Source organism: Chaetodon trifascialis, chromosome 17 (genome assembly GCF_039877785.1).
Source record: "Chaetodon trifascialis isolate fChaTrf1 chromosome 17, fChaTrf1.hap1, whole genome shotgun sequence".
NCBI classification, from domain to species: Eukaryota; Metazoa; Chordata; class Actinopteri; order Chaetodontiformes; family Chaetodontidae; genus Chaetodon; species Chaetodon trifascialis.
The window spans coordinates 23,078,368-23,097,520 of NC_092072.1; the positions used below are offsets into that span (position 1 = coordinate 23,078,368).

The 19,153-nt window shown below is 40.9% G+C and overlaps 1 protein-coding gene across 1 annotated transcript in view; it reads right to left on the reverse strand.

The window, feature by feature from the left end:
- The window catches only part of chtopa (chromatin target of PRMT1a), a 214,866-nt gene that overhangs the window by 38,329 nt on the left and 157,384 nt on the right, over nucleotides 1-19,153 (reverse strand). The window lies entirely within an intron of this gene.

Below are 19,153 nucleotides of genomic sequence, written 5' to 3' on the forward strand. Positions count from 1 at the left end.
ACTGGTCACTGCTTCTTCTTCCTCTTCTTTGTTTTGTTTTGTTTTTTGTTTTTTTTTTTTTGGTTGATTTCTTGTTTTGTTTTAACATACAAATAAAAAAATGCAGACAAGAGTAAAAAAAATCCATGGACCCTCATTTGACAACTCATTGTTGACAACTGAAAACTAAATGTGCACACTGCCCTCTGCTGCTGTGAATCACGTATAACACCAGTCCAATGAATGGCAGTAAAGAAAATGAGTGGATGATGATGCACCACCAAATGAACATCTGCAGCTGGATATGATGATTTGTGGTTTTCTAACCTTCACACAGCAAGTTTTCCTGGAATAAATGATTAACCCCTGAGATCACAGAAAGCTTTTTTCAAACTTTGCCCACAAATGTTCTCCTCTTTCCTGCTTTGAGGCTGTTAAAGTCTCTCCTGTCTCCCTGTAAACATTTAAATCAAGAATCTGCAGCACCACAAGCAGCAGAGGCCAGTGTTGGTCAATCAGTTGGTCAATTCAACGTTTTTTTACAAATTATCTTCACAAAGTTTGGAGTGCTGGATTTCTGTGAAATTAGCTCCAGTTATTCATGCTCTGAACATGTTTGCTCACTCATGACCTTTTCAGTAGCACCATCAGGCCAAACTTTCCAGTCAAACACAAGAAAATCCAATGTCTAATTTAAGATTTACTGAACACATTCAATATGAACCACTGGACATTCATTTTACATAATTTTACACCACAGAAATGTTAAGTTCAATGTTTCAAACTCTTCAACACCCACCCAAATAAAGGAATATAAGAGCCAGAAATCTGTCATGAAACACACAAACTTAAAGAGGAGACACAAGCTTTTATGCACTGTTACTTAACCTGCAGCTGCTCAGAAGACAGGCTTTCTTGATGCATAGATTTCACTACTGATGTTAAGTTTTTTTCTTCTTGTTCTTCGATTTTTGCAGAGCAGAAGTTATATTATTAGGTTATTGTATGCTACTGCAGAAAGCATAACTCTTGTCTCTCCTTTTCCTTTTTACTTCTTTGTTTCTGACTTGTATGATTTTCAGTACTTAAAATATTTTCAATTGATTTTATTTTCATTTCATTTTTTGGTTTATATAAAACAGGGACACAATCATGCATGCAATCCCTATGACACCACCCACAGGTTTCTGAAGAGTCATTGTGAAGCTGACAGTGGTTCTGACCATCACCATCTTGCCAGCGCCTGACTCCACCAAACTCTGGCTATACCAACATACACACATGCACATACATACATACATACATACATACATACATACATACATACATACATACATACATACATACATACATACATCCTGTGTACTTCTGTGTCCAGTTGGTAACCCGATCGTAGTGCTTCTGTTTTCGTTAAGTATCTTTTGGTGTTCTTTTTCATCATAAAAATTAGAATTCAAAATAAAAAAAGTTTCAATTAAGTTAAAGTAAATGTTTCTACAAACACTGGTGATGGCCATGAAGAGGAGTCTTTCTGATTTTGCTGAAATCTTGGCCTTTACTCTTCTGCCACCCACAGGGCAAAAATGCCACCTGCACACAAAATATCTCAAATTGTAATAGGTAGATGATTACTGAATTCATTTGAGCACACTCATGCTTACATCCATACATCCTTTTGTACTTTCCAATATTTTGTGCTCATAGCCAAAATACAACAATTAGTGTTAAGGTGTTTCCCCCAGAATTAAATACATCACAGAGTTTAAAAACAAAACAAAAGACGAAAATGGTATTTGATCTAAAGTAAGTAAAACTCTGCACTCTTCAGAGCAGCTAAATTGTGCAACACTGTGTGAAGGCAGTAAAGTTGAAAGGTTTAATTCAGGCCATAAATCTGGCAACACGCACGTCTGTGTTGTTCTGTAATCAGGACTCAGTTCGGTCTCCTGCTTTGGGGATAGTAATTGTGTTGGAGGAGCTGCTGTAAACACTGGGAGCAGACTGAAACATGCTGCCAGCCCTGCGGTGAGCCTTACACACACTTGAAACAGAAAAACCCACCATGTAGTGGACAGAATGCCACGTTTTCCTTGCAAATGAGCCATATCATGATTACATGGAACTAGATTGACCTCTTTGAGAAAGCTGATTAATCAAAAATGTACTAATCAAGGAAAACTCAAGTGTATGCTTATAAGCATGTGTGGAAGTACACACACACATAAACACATCCTGCACACAGGGCTCCCTGGCCTGAAGCCAGTCATGATGGATTTGTATTGAAATGAAATTTTCTCATTAAGTCAGCCGAGCAGCAGAGTCTCTGCTGACAAAACAAACATCTGTATCACTGCTGACAACTCTGTTGATAATGTCCTTGTGGATCGGTGTGAAAATAATTGAACTCTTTGGATACCATCATCATCAGTGTTGACACAGCTCATATTTCACTCAGTGCTGCCAGTTTCCAGCCTGGCTGAGACAAAGGCCAAGAGTGCCAACAGATCCAGCCCTGATCCTGGAAACTGGAAACATGATCTACTGACTGCAGAGGAGTGTCAGCTCACTGTGGCAAAAGTCCTGCATCTGACATCATTTACCACCGAAACATCCAAACCCTGCTGCAAGTGGAGTAAAAACAACTGACGCTTTTATCCAGTATATGGTAATTGTAAAAAAAAAAAAAGAAATGAATGAGTAATTTAAAAAAATAATTAAAAAAATTTGAGGGAACATTGAACAGTACTCTCCCTTGTGTGACTTGGAAACTACCATTTAGGCCATAAATAAATAAACAATAAAAAAATATTCCTGGTAGTGTAGAGAAGGCTTTGGCACAGCATTTAAACCAAACTGCATCCTTAAGATGATACTAAGCTACACAAGGAACCTGAAATCTAATAAGATGCCTTTCACTCATTATGCAGAAGTGCTGACACAAAAGTGTTAACCACAAATAGGCTTGATGATTTGCAATGAATGAAGAGCCTCCGTACAACCACAAGAAAAGTATGTCATGTCTTCTGTACAAACAAAAATTTAAGTTTGAAAATACTGCAAATCAGAAGTCATTCATTGCACTTATGTCAAGGCAAACCCAGACTGAGAACGCTTTACAGAATGTGAAACCCTATTGCATCATACGGCATAACTTGTACTGAACTTCTACTGATAAACGTGTATTAATACAGACACAGCATTTAGTTGCTTGTGCTTGTCACATCGCATGAATTGTTAGCTATCAGGTTAGAAGCTACTCTTCATAGAGTGAGAGTGTGATAACAGAGACACTGGGAAATATGAGTTTATTAATTTGCAGCTTTGCATGTGGTATTAAATGAGGAAATTCACAACTTTCTTTAAAGGGCACAACAAGCAGTCCAAAAGACGGCACGCCAAACTGGCCATGTGGTAGAAGTGGCACTAAAGCCTAACTCCATGGCATCCACGGCTCCGGCTGGTTGGTCGTGGTAGAATTCCTGCCCTGGTCTCTCGTTCACACAACACAGTTACTGGGGAGGTGTAAGTTGGTCGTTCTGCATCACCTGCACCTTGAACTCCAAACCTCAACTACCAGAGGTACGTTCATGTTGAGCTACTAGGAGAAAAAAACTGTAAAGTAAGGTGTCCATGTTATAGGATTTATGTTGGTAAAAGTACACACACCCTGACACAAAGGACAAGAGAACGCAAGAGTTGCATTCAACGTAGTCACACAGCACTTGAATTTATGGGTAAATGATTCCAGTAAGTGCCCTGCGATCGGCTGGCGACTGGTCCAGGGTGTACCCTGCCTCTCGCCAATTGACAGCCGAGATAGGCTCCACCCCCCCCACCCCCCGCGACCCCGAAAGGGATAAGTGGCATAGAAAATGGATGGATGGATGATTCAAGTAATCGGAGACCAATATTCACAAAGGAAAACTGAAATAAAGAACCATGAAGAACAAGATGAAGAGAGATGAAGACTACTGGGGCTCTGAACAAAGTTTCATATGAAGGAGCCATGCAAGCAGAGAGTCGTTGTATATATTATATACATAAAGGACTCTGCAAGTTGTATTACAGTTTTGAAATTAAATGAAGTACAAATAAACAAATGAATACTTTAAAGTAAGATTAATATTAGTAAAATGATACCATGATAAAACGCACTCTCTACATCTCATTTTTTGATTTTCAACCTCCCATTTCTGTTATTCCGTCTGATTAAAAGCAGGAACTCTTTCCAGGTCGTATCATTCTTCATGCCCTGATCTTTGTAATATACTTCCCTGCTACTCCAGGAAACTTCAGTTCCATGTTACAGAATTAAGCCTTTTGACCAGTCTGCTGGGAGTCAGTCCATTTCTTTTTTTGCTGTCCTCTCTCCTCCACTTTTTTTCTTGTGGCATTCAGTTCTGGCTGAAGGAACTCTGTTTCTGCACCATGATCTTTAAAAACCTTATTGGAACAGTTGAAATATCTGCCTTGCTGATAGAAGTGTATGGAAGAACCATGAATCTTGTACCTTGACTTTGTTTGGCCACAGGAAAGAGAAGTTTTTGGCTGTTTCAAGGCAGCGACCATGAGGTTTCTATAACAGCAAAAGACAGTAAGTCATTAAGGCCTGATTATGGGAAAAAATTCAATTCACACATTTGCATGAGTCAAAACCCATTTTCCAGTTGTGAAGCTAATGTTGGTCACATTTTCTTGACATATTCATGATGGAGGAACAAATAAATAATTCAGTGAAACACCACAATTCAGCATCTTCCCCAGGTTGCTCGGGTTGGAATGGAGCCTTGCTACTGATTCCAGTTCTGTTGTCATCCCTCTGTTGCTTTGAACTGTCACATCAGCCAGCTCTTACCTGCTGCCACTCTCATCTGCTCTTGCCTGCTCACAGTGGCGCTGCTAGGGTCTCTTGAGGCTCCAAGCAAGAAATCCCTGGGGCCCCCAAACCAAAATTTGGTTTTTGCACACATAAATGCACAATTTCTGGGACATTTGAGATGAATACTGAAAAAATAGCTTAATGGTTCTCAAAGTGAGGTTCAGGGACCAACAGAGGTCCCTGAAAGCCCAGGCCTATCAATAATTGTTGTTGTAAGTAAGTGGCCGAGGCCCCCCTAGTGGCCAGGGACTCCAAGCAACTGCCTGGCTTGCTTGTCCGCAAGCCCCGCCCCTGCCTGCTGAGCCCGCACTCTTCACCTCCCAGCCACACCCAATGGCCCAATCGCCTGAGCACACACCTGGGACTCATTGCCAATCAGTCTAAGACTTGAGCACTCTCCCACTGCCACACATTGCCAGATTGTTCTTTTCCCTGATGCAAGACTCCCCAGCAATGATTCTAGGACGAATTTCTCGATATCAACTCAGCCCGCCTTTGACCTTGCCTGCTCTCCTACCCACTGGTAAAGAACTCTGTTTGTGATTCTGACCACATCTTTTGTTTTGCCCTCTCTGAACCTAATCATCGACGAAACAGTTTGCTGGTTTGCAAACCAAACTATCCCTGAAGTCTGTGTTCGCTGTGTACAAAGAGACTCACAAATTTCTTGTCTATTAATGTTAAACTTCAAAACAATAGTCATAGAACTTGGAGTCTTTTATGTATGTTATGAATAAATAATGATAATAATCTCACCTCCGCTTGACTGGCTCCTTCATTTCAAAGTTGGTATCATTTGAAGGTGTCATTTTTCAAATGACCAAAACTTGCACATTCTTAATATTCTAATTCATTTAATTTTTTTTATGTGTGTTTTTTATGAGCTCTGTGTGTTCGCTGAATATTTAACGTGACTGTTACATGTCTGCATGTCTCATAAATTAATGTATAGTGACCAGTAAGAAATCAATAATTGGGTGTATATTTTAAGTGTTACACTGTGTAAAGAAACTGTCATATAATTGGTAAATGGCCACAAGCAAGTCAGGTATTTGATATGTGCCATTATCTGTCAAGGTTTGTTCCAGACAGTTGATGGACCCTCCTGAATTCCTTATCTATATTTCTTCTCCTCTTCCTGCTTCTTTTTTGTTTTGAGGCTGTAAGATCTTTGAGGGTTTTGTTTTTGTTTTCAGGCTTTTTTAAAATTAGTAAAATAAAATTAATTTAAAAGACTAACCTGTTTTAAACATTAGGCTGCCTTAATGGGATTTAACTATTAACAATTTAGGCACCATTTCTACAGCCTGTAGAGATGTTTGTAACTATGGCATTTCACTAATCTGAATGCTAAATGTGGGTGAACTATGAGATTTTGCTGAAAGCAAAAGTGTGCAGCACCATCGGAGTTTGGACTGAATTCCTGTCTTTCATGGAAATGTAATATAATCTCTTTGTTCAGAGGACACAAACTTGGAGAACATGGCTCACACTTCTGGAAATGTATATCCTGATTGGATTATCAAAATGATTGCCCTTATAAAATGTTAAAACACAGAGTTTCTCAAATAACAATGAGGAAAAATGATTGTTACCTCAAAATCTCAAAAACAGAGGAAAGTAAAATGGTATTTTATAAATGACAGGTCTTGATACATGTAGGAATGTCTAGGATGAACCTGATTCAGCTTCATCACACTCATTAAATCATTCATCAGAGGTCGTCATCAGTCTGCCTGTAGTGAAGCGCATTCAGCCACTAGATGGAGACACCTATGCAGTCAGTGAAAAATATTCATGCTGATGTACCTTAGAGTCACTTACAGATAGACACAGAAGTTATGAAACATCAGTATGAAGTTATGAAAATTGTATTCCAGCCTTCTTTGTATCCTGCAAAATATTCACACAAATACACCAGCTACGAACAGGTAATTTAGTGGAAAATCGGACATAATGTTAAATCTGACCCCTGGTAGATAATAAGATAAGCTAGTGGAGATGCAATGGTAAGAAGCATCAGTAAAGCAAAACAAGATATGATGAATAGGTAAACAATGTAATAGTTAATTTTTTGGCAGGAATACAGACCCAAAAGCTGTGACTCAGACAAAGTTTAAGCACTTTAATGATCTTTCCAACAGGGCAACACAGACAAATCTAAGCGATCCAATCACTTAAGCACACGGGCAGGCCAGGAGGGACAGGTCCGAGAGGGGATCCAGATCCAGAAACTCTCAAGGCAGACAGAAAGGGCATAGCTGGAGCACGAGGCAGGCACCTGAGCACAGAAAACAAAAGTCAGGGAGGCAGGCAAAAGTCAGAAAGGTTCTTTTAGTCGATCACAAAGTTACCACTTAGGTGAGCAGACAATTTCACAAATACTGGTTGGAAGGCCACTGCATATTCTGTGGTAGCTGATGGTTCTTGATTGAATAATTTAAGTCAGGTTGGATCAGGAGAGGAGGAAGCCGGACCAGAGCTGCCAGCCATGTCCTGCATTAATCGCAAATGCAAATAATATCTAGAAATTGGTCACCTGTTGAAGGTTGTTCCAAACATATAGGGGGCAACATATCACCAGAGTAACTGGGTCAAAATCTCTATAAAGTGCCATTGGTATCCTCATCAGACATCACCACCAAACAGTAGGAGTGGGTGATATGGATTTTCTTGGCAATATCATTATCAGTAGGCCTTTTGATAATGATGATAATTTTTAAATATTGTTTTTTTTAACAATATTTTACAATAAACTGTCAGGCAGTGGCTTGAAAAGGAGTGCTCTGAATTGTCTTCTCAGAGAAATGAGTCAAAGTGGAGCTGAGGAAGCTGAGGATCATGCATCAGCATCATGATGTTCCCCAAAATATTGGGGAACATCATGATGCTGATCCAGACAGCAGCAATAGCTGCAGTTAAATGCATTTTGAGAATCCATCAAGCCATCAGTTTGACACCCAGCCCTCATAATTAATGTTGCTCCAGTACATTACTAATAATGCTAAAAGTAAGCAGCATTATGTATTTTTGGCAGCATTCTGACGATGGTGTTTTAATAGCAATGCATTATTTAAGATCTGAGATGGAGCAAATTTCTGTAGTCATTTAAACTTAGGCTAGCCTCTTAATGTACAACAAGAGAGGTGATGGGGATCTCAGCTTTCTTTGAGCTTCAATGCCATAGATACATAGTGCAAGACAATGCCAGCTCAGGCCCAAAGCAGGTTCTTGGGGTCCAATGTACGTCTCCAAAAGTCAACGTTATGTACTTTCAGTTCAGTTGGACGATGGAACACTGCTGTTTGGTTGTTACTTGTACATTGTTACATCTCAAAACCCCCAGCTGACAAGAGGTCACACAATTTATCCACAAATATGTCCTCATGTCCATGTGGGCCCGCGTGCATCCATGTGGGCCTGCTCAATGAGGTTGTGGGGGATGAGCCATGACTTGTGTTTCATCTACTTTGTAGCTGATCCCGATGCACCCACCATCAAGTTTCCTTATGTCGAATAAAATGCACGTGCAAGAGTGTGCCACATTGAAGCGCACCTCCTCTGCGCTCTGCGGGTTGGTGAAAGGGGTGAGGAGCCAGTGCTTTAGGGGGTAGCCACTGTCACCTGCAAGGTATAACAGAAGAGTAATTATACATCAGGCTTTAATGGGTAGAATCTATACAATGGTGTTCATGTACTTACCCAGGAGCCAGCCATCACGCGCAGCGCCTGCCTGCAGCCTGCTCCCTACACTACTGTGCGTCAGGATGAATGAGTCATGTGTTGAACCAGGCCACCGTGCCACTACATTCGTCAAGATCATGTCTGAGGTACAAATAATTTGTACATTGAGTGAATGCACATTTTTCGGTTCACATAAGCAAATTCATCTTCACTCGGAGCCCTTATAGCAATGTGAGTACAGTCAATTGTGCCGATTACATTTGGGAAACTGGACATTGCTGCAAATTCCCTTTTAATGTCGGCCTGTTCACCCACAGTGTAAGGAAACCTGATGTATCGACTGGTCGTTTTTATAATGCCATCCAAAACGGCTGGCATTATGGCGCTGAGGGATGGCTGCGATATCCCAGACCTAAGGACATAATTTAACTGAATTATATCATACCCAAACGGGGCTTTAGACAGACAATGTAACATTATATAATATTAATGATATCAAACACCTGTCGGCTAATTCCCGCTGAAAGGAGCCAGTCGCCAGAAACCCCAGAGTGGTTAGCACCTGGATATGCACCGGGATGGCGTGGTTCCGGCGGGTGGGTCTGTCTAACACTGGGCCCAGTTCAGCACATAGATCCAAGAGCACCGCTCTACAGTAGGTAATCTAAATCGGCTCATTAGCCAGTCATCATCATGGGCCAGGAAATCACCGTGGTCCCTAAAACTTCTCTCCGTCCTGATCCATTTGCATGATCTTCCAGCAGTGCCAGCGCATCCATTGTGCAGCATTACGCACGAGTGTCACCGCACTATTTATATGCTTACTCAGCAAATTGAATGATTGTTACACCCCTTGTCAGATACTAGAGGGATTGTCCCCAATTACTTCAGTAGCTTCTTTGAGTGCAAGCGACCTGCTGTCATGTTGTCTGTCTTTACTACCACGTCTGTTTGTCAGCAGCAGAGAAAAATGTTTCAACACTTTGAGTACTATGGACTGCTCAAGATAGTTTATGTGAAAGGATGAAGGATACTCCCATCTTTCCCCCTCAATCTGAGACTTGCACATCCCACCTTAGCAGGTGAGAGATGAATCCAGTGACACCAACATGTGTGACATCACTATCCCGGGGGGATCCAAGACACACATTCCCCACATCCTGCCATTGCCAATATTGCCAGCTTTGTTTTTTTGAGGTGGCTCAGTGGGCAGGTTAGACCATGTGCACACCGGCTGCCAGGTCTTACTGGGGCAACGCAGAGCCCGCTGAGGCCTAGGAGTAGGACACCACAGTGGGGGGAGGAGGTGGTGCCACAGTTGGTCCATGTGGAGGCACAGCTGCAACAGTGGCAGCAGGGCACCTCCTCCTGGAACAAGCATTACAGTGAGAAGCCCCGAGATTAGAAGCCATAGCAGAGACATTTGAGGACAGTGGCACTTTGTTGTTCTGAGCTGCAGCAATCTGAGCAGTCAGAGGGGCAAGTGTGAAGTTGATCCTGAGGAGTAAGTGACAATGGTTTGTGCTTGCCAAAAAAGGTTGCCTTGGAAAAATGTATAGTCGCTGCTCTGCTCTGCTTTTAAAGACATTCATGAGGTATTTTGCATTGACCATTCATGGTAAAATGTGGGTGTGTCGGGGGCGGGATGTGAGGTGAATCCACCTGCGCAATGGAGTGTGATTTATAAAGGGAAAATTGTGTGCAGGTGTGAGTACGCACGGTTTTATAAATCCAAATATTTTTTGGCATACGCCATTTTCAGGTTTGGGCGAAATGAGGCCCCTGCTCTCTATCTGAGTGTCTCAGCCCACGGCTTGAGACAGGCCTTTGCAACGGATGCCATTTTTCTACTCACAAACAGCTGACCATTAGAATGTCGAAGCTTAGAGCTAAGCATGGGAACTGCTCTGTTGTTGGTTAATTGTCACTTATTGCTAAATTGGCCTCCAGCCTCAAAGGACAGAGCAGCTGAGTGGATTAGTGTTCTTTCTGATGGCAATGACTCACCTACAGTCATCAAAAACCTGTTTGTGTGTGCTAACCACTGTGAGTCTGACTGCTTCTCCAACCTGGGTCAGTACCACGCTGGACTGGCAACTAAACTTTACCTAAAAGAGGGATCCATACCAACTGCCCATGGTGAAAGTGCAGAAGAGGGAAATCGAAGTATAACACTGGCTAATGCTAACAGCTAAGCTTTTAGTTTTTAGTTAGTTAGTTAGTTAGTTAGTTAGTTAGTTAGTTAGTTAGTTAGTTAGTTAGTTAGTTAGTTAGTTAGTTAGTTAGTTGCTGCAGGATCCACGTTAACATTAACATTATTTCAAAGTAAGTTGAATGTCTGTAAGATAAATTTCATTTCATCAACACTTTTAAATAGCGTGAGAGTAAAATGAGAGAATGGGTGTTACTTAAATGTCTCCAAAGCATTTCTTGTTGCTGATTTTATAGAGTTTCACAAGAAATTGTATCCTAAAGTGATGTTGGTGTTGGCACTATGGCCTTCACAATTTTACAACCATTCCTGACATCACAGCCATGACTGAGTAAGGAGATATGACCAGAGTTACATTTTAATAATCCATTTAATTGCCTTGCTCTATGTATTTTACGTCTAGCAGTATGGAAGTTGATACATTTTCATTCAAACATTTGTCTTTTTAATAGAATGGAATCTTCATCCTCAAACATCAGCTTCAGCTGGTGACTGTTCACAGTCAACTTCCCAAAGTCCAAGAAGGCATAATGTACAGCAAAGCCAGTGAAAGCAGAACCAGCCCTCTATAAATAGTACAAAAAAAAAAACAAAAACAAAAAAATCCCACAGTCAAAAATGTGTGAAAAGGCATTATACAACTTTCAAAAGCAACCGAATTAATTGTAGTCATATATAAATAAATGTAATAATACTTAAAGACAGTGACAAACAAAGGTGTAATACTGCAACAGGACGATTGGGTTATTTCACACTACTTAATTGTTTTCTTTTCTGTATTACAGATTACATGGATGAACTGTTGGACCTCATCTTGGTTGTCCAGGACCCTGGGCCATATGTGAATGAGATGCTATGATCCCCAATCCTGAGGATCTCACTGCTGAGTGTGAAAGACCAGAGAGCAAGAAGTGACAGCTGGCTACATGTGAAGGTTCAATCAAAGACAAGTCTGAATCCCCACATACCTTCTTTGAGCGTCAGGAAACTCTGCCCGCACCATATAGATGGGCATTACCACTCTAATTCTCCAGCCCAGAAATCCCCAACACCAGCTTACAAAGCTTCTGCTGGACAAGTATTGGACATGGTATTAGTCAGCAGGAAAACCTCTGTGAAACCAGAGTAATGAAACAACACATTTGCACCTGTTGTTATACAATCTGGACTGCCGTAACAGGTCAGATATTGTGAAAGGTTGTGTGGTATATGCTGTCACAATTTCTATGATAATAAAAGTCAAGTCTAAAGAAAATGTTGTGTTCTTTGACATGTAACATATTAATAACATGAAAGAGGAACAATAATCAGATGCATATTTGTATTACAATAGTAACTGTCAATTTAGAAAATAAAAGAAACATACTGCTGTATTCCCCTTAAACGTAAAGGCCCAAAGTCTGTTCTATAGATTTTGAATGCATTCTGCAGTGAGAATGCATTCTAACACACCACACATGATGGGTGGTTCTGAAGCTGATGTATTGTTCTTACCTACTTACCTACAATGTTTGAGCTTGAGTTTTACTGGTGTAACGGGAATAACTTAATGACGTTAATGTTACTTTACTACATTCACTTCAATGCCAGATGCCTAGCTTTTGATAACCAGTGCATAAACACAATATATATACACTTGAGTATCTAGCTGTAGGGTGTCCATAACACAGCCACCACAGCCAGTAAGATTGTATGACTTTAACCAAACAAACATACTAAAACAAATGTTGAAGTGACAGAAAATAATTAATAACCCATGATGCCGCACTGGTGTAAAAAGTTCTGCACTCTCTACTTAAGTGATCACCTTTGAACACCCTTAAAGCTGAAATGTAGCACCAGGATAGTGGTTGTTTTATTTTTAGAGCCAAAGCAATAGAAAATGTGTCCCTGTCCAAAATCTTACTGTCTGCACTGTACCTCCCAAAATGTTTGAGTTTCTTTAAACAAAAGCAGATCATGTGAATTCTGAATGTTTTCCAATGTCATAACAGCTACCTGCAAATGTCATCTATTTATTTCAATGAAATCTGCTCAGAGTCAGGGTTTTCTCTTTCAGCCTGGCTGGGAGGTGTGTGTCCGGCTCAGGCCACAGCTGGCCCATCAGGCAGGGGGTGGGGTGGGGTGGAGTGGTTGGCCAGCAGTCCTCTGTTTAAATGAATATCAATCATGCCTTCCAGGCTGGGCCACCGTCACCCCTTGGCTGCGATTGGTTCATGGGAGACCAACCTGGAGTGGCCGGTGAAAGCTGCTTTATCAGTGTCCATTCTCTGACAACAATGAGGCTGAATAGCTAATGAGCTCTGTCCAGGCTGAGGTGTCATCCCTGCACTATTCTCAGAGTAGCTTTGGACATGACCAGCAGCCGTCCGTGGGCCAAACGCTGGACCAGGGAATCTTAAGAATAACCATGCTTTAATGAAACAGTACACTTTTTAGCTTTATCACCAAAGAAGATACATAGCGTGAGGATACTGACTAAGGCGCCTATCGGTTTGGATTACTATTTTTTTCTACTTGATTTTTGAGTGTTCTAAAGGTCAGCAGCTTTCACATCAAGGAGGTTGGTGTGAAGAAACCAAAATGAAACCAAGAATCCTTCTCACATGCCTGGCAGTTTTCTTCTGTTTGAGTAAGTACATCTTAGCTTTTAAATTCAGTACTGTAGCTTGGTTCAGATGTTGTGCAGGATGAGAAATGATAGACCTTCACCAAGTCCAGAGAACAGAGGATATTGCTTCAGCCCAGAGTGTTCTGTTGCTGCTTGGACTTTGACTTTCAGCTAACTGCAAGTTAAATGCTTTGGCACCCGAGTTATTAATCATGCAGTTTCGGTACTAAAATCCATAATCATAACAGCTTCCTTATTGAACCTGTTAGTAATATCAGGAATTTTATTAAGATCTCTGTTCCACCAGCACTGGTATATCATATCTGCTCATTTGAGGTACTTTAATTATTGGGAATTGGAGAAACAGGCTTCTGCTCTGTTCTCATTTACTAATCCAGGTATTACCAACAAGAATTGAATGATCAGTTCCACTCCGTCCAGTTGACTGGAAGCTCTTGTCAATATCTACATGGGTGTTAATAGATTTTCACTGATCCCCTGCGCAAATTGCACAATATGCAAATTCAGAGTGATTGTAAATATCTAAATACTCATCAGACTACTACTGCCAAGATCAAAAAATAACATAAATCAACATAAATGTACAATATTGTGGTATATTACTGTAAACACACCTCATTGTCCATTTAAAGCTGTTATATTGAAAATGTTGAATAACAGCTGATAAAACGTTTTGCACATTCACATCCATTTCTTCATGCTAAACCAGAGAAAGCAGGGGGTTTTGAATGGACATTTATATTGGGGGGGGGGGGGGGGTGGAGGGCAGGGGGTCTCATCCAACTAGCTCCTAAAAATTCAATGCAATTCAATATTCCTTTATTTGTCCCGCATGGAAGATAAGATTTAATTATCAAACTTGAATAAACATGAAAACATTAGTTTTACACATAAATACATTGACATATGTATATGTCAATGTATGTCAATATATACATTGACATATATCTCAAGGTCCAGTCACCACCCTAAGAGGACCCTGAGTTGAGATTTCACTTTTACTATTTAACTTAATCTGATAGTTTGAATCAGGATATATTTTTGATATATTTTTGGGGGGATCCTAAAAAAAACTGATGCTCTACATCAAAATCATTTCTGTTGCCAGTACTAATTTATTCATATATTCATATTTACGAACACTGAAAGATAACTTGAAAGTCAAGTTTCCTGATTTTCCAGTTGTTTTCAGACACAATCATCACATAATGAACCTTCAAAATAACCCACAAACAGGGGAGCTTTACATGAGAAGGGGAGCAGTGCAGACTGTGCAGGAGGCTCTGTCTTTAGCTCAGACCGCAGAGTAAGGGGTTAGAGTCAGTGACCTCTGACCTTTAGGAGGGGGTAGGGCTCTGGGTCGTCCTGGTCAACGGAGCAGCCTGTGGAGGAGGGACCACAGACACAATAGCCCCCCCAAGTCCTCAGCCTTCAGTGACCTGACCCTCATAGCCTCATCTCCATAACACTGCACCCACTCTGCGCTCAGATTGAGACCTTATTAAAGATATGTGTGTAAAAGGTAATCCCCCTACAGCTGCCCATGACCGTGTCCTCGACAACCCTCCCCTGTCAGGACTCCACACTCAGTGTTCACAATGGACTTGGCCAGCAGAAACACCCCTTGGTTTAATCTACAGCAGGACACAAAGGTCCTGTGGTGGCCAGAGTTTCCTGCAGTGTGACAGAAAAGAGCCTAACATCTCAATCTGTTGAGAGTTTTGGCTAATGCTAACAGGATTTGAACCATGTAAAGGTACAATTATGAGGATGATAGGACTCTCTGTAAAGGGCGCTCATCCAACACCGACCTGAATATATGAGGAGTTAACAAGCACACACTGCCTTGTGAAGTTAAATGTAATTAACTTTTATGAGAGTCTATTTAGCTCCTTTCATTATTGGTTAAAAAGTGAGTTTGTGAAATCCTTCATGCTTTATATTCCCACAGAGGCAGAAGCTTCTAATGGCACAGTCATATGTCTACTGCTACTGAGTGATTAGCAGTAGAAACATGACTGAGCATCTTCGGAGGACCAAACAGCATAAATACATGCTATATATAAATCCAAAGCTGGTCGTGAGCTTTGCCAGTAGCTAAAGTGTAATCATGACCAGTAAATTTCCAGCTGGTTAAAGAGCTGGATTTTGACAATAGAGGTCTAAGGGGCAGGCCTGTTTTCAACACAGTCAGTCAGGTGTCACGTTAAATGGCTCAGAATTTTTTTACAGGTTCACAGTTTTTCATGTCTGTGATGAAACGATAGTCAGGTACCTGGCACCAGGTACCTCCCTTCCTTTCATTCTCTGAGGTTTTGTAACGGTGCAAACCTTTCTAGATAAGATGCAATTTTGAATTTCAGCTGGAAAATTTAGTGGTCCTGTATAATTCATAGCAATGCCATAGGAGCCTATAAGTCATAGTCTTCTTCCCTCACTAATACTATTGTCCCATTAGATTACAGTCTCAGTCTATTAGTGCTTTCACTGATCTTGCAATAGCAACTCTGTTATACAGTCATGACCTGTCAGTCTTACAGCACTACCTGGCCACTCACCTCTCCACACTGAGTGTCTTATTTGCTTGTGTTCTGAGGTCTGATTGTCCTACCTATCCTTTTTGTTTTTGATGAGATTTCCACAATATGAGTTGCTACACCCACTCTGTGAGCTGACACCTCACTGATTAAAACTCGAGGACAAAGAGGCCTCCTCTCTATCACATTAGAGAATATTGCTTATTGATCCACCTTGCTGGTAGGGACACTGTTTTTGGTCAGGCTTTTAAAAATCTGCATTGACCACTAGAAATCAACCTCCAAATGCAGATGGGACATCCTGGCCCCCAGGGCCCATGGGGCCAATATCAGTTTATCCATGGGTAAACATATTGTGACTAAGTTAGGAAACTAAGATATTTCGTTGTAAGAAGAGCAAGGCTGTTCCCACACTACTTTTGAACTCAATGTTATTGTATTGGTATAAAAAATTCTCACTCATGCATCATTTAATGTGAGGAAATGTGGGGAAGGTGGAAAATTTTAAATTAAGTTCATTGTTTGGTCAGATTGTTCCTGATTTCAATCAAACTTTGCCATTTTTGTCTGTTGTTGGCTTCTTCTGTTTAATGATGAAAGGGTTTGAAGAAAACAGGTTTATGTAAGGCACCAAAAATAATGTTGTTTTGGTATTAATATCAAGTATCAAAAACCAATAAATCCCTAATGTTTGAAGATGAATTTTGAAAACATGGGGTTCAGTACAGAAATAACTTTTTCTTTCTCAGAAACACTACGTTTAGACATTGAACTTGACTATGATACCTCATAAATGACCATCAGTTTGTTAAACAAAAGACCTGGGAAGACCTCCAACAGCAACTACAATAGCCTGTTTGTATAACACAGCCGAGACAGCTCACTGTGTCAGAGTAAGGAGAGTTTTACTCCCATTAGAAGGACAAAGGAGGAAGCCCCTGGGCAGTGGGGTTCATGCCTGCCCGACCATCTCGCAGCACAAACCTTCAACTGCATATTCATTGTTTAAAGTGTTCCCTCTTCTGAACAGAGGAAGAGGTCAGGGACAAGGGAAAATAAGACAGTGGAATATTAGAACATGTGGCAACTTTTAATGTGATTTGTTAATATTTAAATCAATTATCCAACATTGCTATAATTGTCTGCAGGTATGTGCAGTGAATCCATAAAATATGATGCTCCAGCTCTAACCCCAACCCTTGAGGCTTCAGCCTTTTTCTCAACTCAAACCTTAAGCCTAGCAAAGGATTAATCAGAAATATTTCTCAGTGTCATTCCCAGCTAATCTCCATGCATCCTTCCACGGTTGCCTTTCAAACAGAGATGTCCAAAGGGGGAGACAGGAAAAAAAGAAAAGAAAAATAAATAAAAGAAAATAAATTGATCAAATGATTCAAGACCCCCTTCTTTTTCTCTGTCCCTTTTTTATGGGGTGTGGACAGAATATCTGTGAAGTTCAGGGGCAGTAGTCCTGCTAAACAATAACAGTGGAGGGCTAGGAGAGTATCAGGTTGGACAGAAGCTGCCCCCCACCCCCACCCTCATCTGCACATCCATCCTCCTTACCTCTGACTCTCTCATGACCCCTGAGGGGCTCAGGGTTTCCACAACGGGGTGCTAGTGTGGGGGTTGCTGGACAACCCCCTTCCTTCAAAAAAATCTCATTATAGTCCTATCCCTATATTGAAAATGGTTCAATCTCTAATGCTATGCACTTAATCACACCTCATGCAGGCTCAGAGTTGGAACTTAGAGTACATTTACTCCTCCAATCTGGAGTGGTTTCAAAGGTTGTTGCCTAACACCCTTTAGTCTTGATACACTATTATCATCCTTCATCCATCTTGATACAGACAGTCTCACTGATTTGAGGCTTCAATCTTGAAACAAGACAAGGGATTGATCCCATGTCAACGCCACTGTGACAAGGCACAAACAACAGAGGTTACCTCACTGTTATCGAGTTACACTTTATGGTACCCCTGTATCAGTCGAATACAACAGCCCTTCATTAATTCCTACTTTTATGAGGATAAATCTACTCAGTTTTCATTGACAGCGGTGTCAGTTCAACTTGATAGCCATTTCTATTTATTTCTAGTATTTGACTGCATTGCTCTGAAAGACTTATCATAACTACTGCTCTGCCAGCCCCTCCATCATATTCATATACTCTCCTGCATCAGACATCAACACTGGCCTTTTAGGCCTCACAGGTTGCCACACCATGTGTTCGATAACCGTGGCCACAGAATGCACTGCAAATCCCCCCTTGGGAGCACTGAATTTCATTACCAGGCCTGAGGGATGGGGGCTCAGAGGGGTTGTAGGGCTCTATCAACCCATCCAGACGCAGCTGACCAGTAGACCCACAATCCTCTCTACTGGCTGCATCTGCTAGGTGGGAGATCTCTCATTAGAAGGAGGGCAGATGCTCTATTCTTGGTGTGACACATCAGTGAAGCCAATGACAGAGATCAGTAACAGGGGAAACAGCTTTGCTGTATGTTCAGGCCGTAGACAAAATTCCCTGTATTTTCTAAGTAACAACCTGGTGGACTGTTGTAAAACCTTCAAAGCCATTTCATCAGCTACCTTGTCAGCAAGGAGTTTTAAACTTGCTCATATCAAGAGGAATTAGAGCTGAAGGGTGTAATGTCAAAATGGCCACCTTTGTGGTATAATTTTTCAGCGTTTAACCAAGGGAAAGGAATTATGCTGAATGTAGCTGCTGTGGAGGATATTTCATCCATGTTAACAGTGATTTATGTCATTTTCATGGGTGAATGGACAGTTGAACATATTTAAAAATTCAGATTTACTTACTCCATTGAGGAGATTTCCATCCATGCAGATAGGTTTGGTTTTATTTATCCATGTTGTCAGATATCTGTTTCTGAGATTACTGCCTCTAACCCAGTACAATGGAGCTCATTAACTTTTTATCTGTGGTGCTCAGTATTGAAAATGATGATGATTAACATCTGTTTCCAGACTCAGTGTCCCCGCTACTGTGGATTATGAGAAGCAGGACTTGATAGTGTTGAAATTTTTCATTGATTTTTTCAATGCTGTGAACACCACAAACCAAACTCCATGTTGGATGGGTTTGAGGCACAGGTCTCAGAGAGGTACTATATTTCAGAATCTGGATTTTACCACTAGTAGTCTCTGCATTGCAAGTTACCATTTAAGTTAAGAGAGAAATTCTTTTTGTTTTTATTTTATAG